This window comes from Pollicipes pollicipes, unplaced genomic scaffold (assembly GCF_011947565.3).
Source record: "Pollicipes pollicipes isolate AB1234 unplaced genomic scaffold, Ppol_2.1 Scaffold_4740;HRSCAF=5597_pilon_pilon_pilon, whole genome shotgun sequence".
In the NCBI taxonomy this organism is placed as follows: domain Eukaryota; kingdom Metazoa; phylum Arthropoda; class Thecostraca; order Pollicipedomorpha; family Pollicipedidae; genus Pollicipes; species Pollicipes pollicipes.
The window spans coordinates 21,872,204-21,876,893 of record NW_023596545.1 but is presented as its reverse complement, the minus strand read 5'-3'; positions in this window follow the sequence as shown (position 1 = coordinate 21,876,893).

Sequence of the window (4,690 nt, the reverse complement as noted above, 5' to 3'; positions counted from 1 at the left end):
TGGTGATCGGAGGCTGCCGTGAGGTCCAGCACTGCGCGCGGTCCAGACAGGTGGTAATCTGCGGCCACGACATTACACGCACAAATCTACACTAACGTTGAAAGCGTTGTAAAGCAGCCTGGCGCGGTGAGCAGTTGATCAACTGTTGGCAACGTAGCCACTGAAGGGTTATTTGAAGGGAAAATTATCTCGGCTGTGTTTATCATTTCATTTTTGTTCGCATTGCTTCCTCCGGCAGCACTCGCTGCCAACGACGGAAATTGAGCTCATTTTGTCTTGTTACGAACGAAATAAATGAAAAAGAGGCACACGTATTTGAGAAAATACCCACTTCTCAGAACCTGTCCCTTCACAAAAGAGGTAGCTTGTCTCTTCCCACGCAGTTTCATCGTTGACGCTTTGTTTCATGCTACGACTAGTCGCCTGTACCCTCGGTCATATCCAGAGCGCACCCGGTCGGCTCCTCCACCTGACCTCGCCCGAACCCTCGGTCACATCCAGAGAGCACCCGGTCGGCTCCTCCACCTGACCTGGCACGGCATCACTGACCCAGGCTGATCTGGTTGAAGCCGAGGGCTGCAGCGGCCGCCGCTGCCCCACTTGACGTCAACAGCAGACAAAGCGGCAGCCGACAGCTGGCCGCGCCGACGCCAGCGCCAGGAACAGCAGCAGAAACAGCAGGAACGTCCATCTGCGGCCCACCCTGCAGGTATTGCAGCAGCTCTCAACACCACAACAGCAGCAGAAACAGCAGGAACGGCCATCTGCGGCCCACCCTGCAGGTATTGCAGCAGCTCTCAAACACCACAACAGCGGCAGAAACAGCAGGAACGTCCATCTGCGGCCCACCCTGCAGGTATTGCAGCAGCTCTAAAACACCACAACGGACAGGGTCGCAGTGGACTCCTCAATCGTGGCAGGCCAAGAAAAGTGGCAACACGTTCTCACTTAGGACCAGCTTCCAAGTCTGGAATGTGCGACTAAGGAATTACGAGCGATGAGTCCATCTCCTCATTGGTCGGTAATATAGAAAACGTTTTGATGAAGATAAGCGCAACCTTAGCAAGTGAATGGACGAGTTCGCGTGGACGGCGAACCAGAGTAACTGATCGAGCATATAAAGGTAATTCTTACTGAGCGACCGAGTGCATCAAGGCGATTATAAGTTAGAGATAGCGTGCATAAAGGCGATTCTAAGTGACTGATCGAATGTATAAAGTCGATTCTAATGAGTAATCGAGTGTATGAAGCCGATTTTAAGTGAGCGTTCGAGTGTACAAAGGTGATAATAGTAAGTGATCGAGCGCATAAAGGCGATACTGAGTGAGCGAGCAAGTATAGCAAAGCGATGCTGAGTGAGCGCGCAAGTATAGCAAGGCGATGCTGAGTGAGTGGTCGAGTGTTTAAAGACAATGCTGAGTGAGTGGTCGAGTGTTTAAAGACAATGCTGAGTGTTTGGTGTATTCCGTGCTAGGCCGCATGCTTATGTGAGAAAATATTAATTTCTTGTATCTGTTCTTTTACAAAAGATTGTTAGTATTTTGCAATGTAGCTTTTGTTTTGAAAACGAGCATGGGCCCGTTTGTATTTGCAGAACTGACCTCTTTCTGCAGGCAAAAGTGGCGATCTGAGCGAGCACCGCTGCGCCGCCGACTCCACCCGTCAGCATGGGCACCAGGTGGGCCTTGTCACAGACCAGCTCATACTGGAACACGTGGACGTTGAAGGCCACACAGCAGAGCGTGATGTCTGTTTTTGCTCAAAATCCGGTTAAGGTGACACGTTTGGACTGGTCCAGAGAAACGCTTATTTGGATGCCGCGTGTGCGGTGGTTTCATCACGATTTCGAAGCTGTTTACAGGTAATCGTGTCAGTGCGCTTCGGAGACACTGGCCGTAGCGAATAAGAGTACACACAAGCTGTTTATAGCCATCAATACGCAAGGACGGCGCTTCGGGCAATTAATTTCCCTGACCTCCTTTCCGCTTCCCCACTCGTTCACAGGTAAGGCCCTCCTGTGACATCTTGCCTCCCAGCCACTTACACTTCTTTCGTTATTAGATTGTTCGCCAATTTTTGATTGTACATTAATATAATATTGTTTTATCTTAACATACACTCACATGTATGTATAATCTCATTTATGCACCTTAGATAACTTAGACCTACCCGATTATGTCCTGCAGCACATTGGCGCCCGAGCATGCCCGACCATTTCATACCTGGGGCCTCTCCTTGGCCGAAGTATCACGTTGTCGAACGTGTCCGTGCCTTACGATCATGTCATTGTGCTAGACCATTGCATTAGATCGATAACCATTGCATTAGATCGATAGAAGCGTTCGAGAGGCCTCCTTCAAAATTGAGGGCGGGGGGGGGGGGGGTGCAAAAATATGTGGTCACCAGCCCAACTCACGACATGGTAGACAGCTGTCCCATTCTACCAACACGATGGCACCGCCCATGGCAATGCCACGGTAGGCAGGTTCCGCTGCATTTATACGCTGCGGGGTGCAGTAGCGGCTACAAAAAGTGGGGAGATTAAACTTATTGTTAGAGTAGTCTTCCTATGTATTTACTAAGGTTTAAACATTAAACTGCAGCAAAAAAGTCGTTAACAATGTTCTCCTGCCCTCCCTCCAACGGACTTAAGCGAGAATGTCATTCCTGTTAGCAGTGGCATTAATAGCGCATTACTGCGCAATGCTTTTAATGGTTAAGCCGACCACTGACCTGGGGCAATCAGTGACATCATCCTGTCCGCCTCATGTTCCCAGCCCGTGACGACATGGGGTCACATGCCTCATGGTCGAGACCGCCGTGTGATTAGACAAGGAGGCAGCGGACGAGGTTCGTCTTGTAGTGGAGGAGCATGTTGAGTGTAGTGAGGTCGTACATGAGGCACGAGCTGAACTTCAGTGTATCGCTGTCCTTCCTTTCGGTGGGTATGCTACCACATAAGGAATTGCAGGTGCCGGTATATGTTTAATTGCGCAACAGTTTCATGACCAATTAACCTATTGAAGGCGTAATGTTTAACAAACAAACTATGCCCGTGCTGGGTGGAAGTCATTTTCAACGAGTACGCAAGTTCGTATAACAGCAAGCACTGAAAGTGTTTTTACCTTGTTTTGAATTTTCCGACGGCCTCATGGCATACACACTGTATAGGCAATGCCATGTCATGGGAAACAACCTGCGCTCAAAACGCAAGAAACCAGGAAATTATATTTTCTCGCTGACCAAGGGACATGTGGGTCGTTTTTAAGTGAGCAATGTAGTGACATCAGCAGCAAAAATGCAGCTCTTACCTGACATGCTTGGCCAAGTTTGATTGATCTCGGAGAGTTTCGTGTACCTTGCACCAGTGCTCCCCTCTGTCGGACGCTTGGCACAGTATTAAGAGCATAAACACGCTGACAGGTAACGCGCCAGGCAGTAGCAGCAGCCATCCCATTAAACGCTGATAATTACCAAAACCACCAACGTGGTGAAAGGCTTCGTCAAGTTCCATTGTGGCTGAAAAAAGAGCAAAATCAGACGAAAATATATGTCCCACAATTTGTCAGCTGAAGTATAGGACATTCACTGCAAGACTGCATGCTGGTAAATCAAATGTGTCTGCTGGTTTCACAAGTTCATAGACAAAACAGTGACAAAAACTTGATTGGACGTGCGAGATAACACCTTGCTTAAAACCCACCTGAGCAGTTCCAATCACACCCAGCTTTCTCGCGCTTTGAGCACGACCACCCGCCCACCGCCAGTTCTTCAGGTACCGACTGGGATCGAGTGCCGTCCGCTCTGACGGGCGTCATCCTGGCTCGTCCGGAGTCACCCACGCGTCACAGGGGTCATTACGGCGCGTCGGCGACATCGAAGACGCACCGGAAATGGCGCGCCGTCACCGCTTTGTCGGCAGTTCCGGAGAGGCCCGATAGGCTAATGTGCCAGCGACGGGGAAGGGGCGGGCCGCGGGGGCACGCTCTGGAGGTCTGGCTCGATCCGTCGGAGGCTGCCGCTGCCGCTCTCGGTCAGGTGTTCGATGATAGATGGACACCATCTTTGGAGCACAGAGACATCAGCGATCTATCAGGAACGCAGCGGGCAAAGAGCCGAACGTGGCAAAGCCCCCTTCCTGCTTGACGGTTGGTAGCGATCGATCGATGCGATTGTGTTTTCGTTTCTAGATAAGCTCATACATCTTTCAATTCTAGCGAATTTTGCGCCATCCGACAAGCTTTAATTGCCGCGAGTGTTAGAAGGCTGGTAAATAAATCCTAAAATGATCAGTTACAGGATAATGCCTTTGCTCTGAGGATAAGCGATTAATTTAGGGTCAATATTGCGGGTTCGGCTAGCATTTATCTGCTTATCACTCTCGCATGACGTTATTGTTTGGTATCGTTTGATTGTTCGTCAACACGCATCCGTCGGCTGATGCTATATTTTGAAGTTTAAAATATCGGGCCAGGAAGAGGACATACGCGTTCTCTCCTTGGCGCCGCTCGCGAGACGACCGCCCGGATACCGGGAGGCGTGGCCCCGCACAGAACACGACACATGTGGCGCAGTTTCCGGGCTGGCCGTAGGGCCGGAGCCACAGGGACGGTGAACTAAACAAAGCATAAATGTACAGGGAAACTCGACAGGGGACCGAGAAATTGAGATAAAACAGAACTCCGAGACG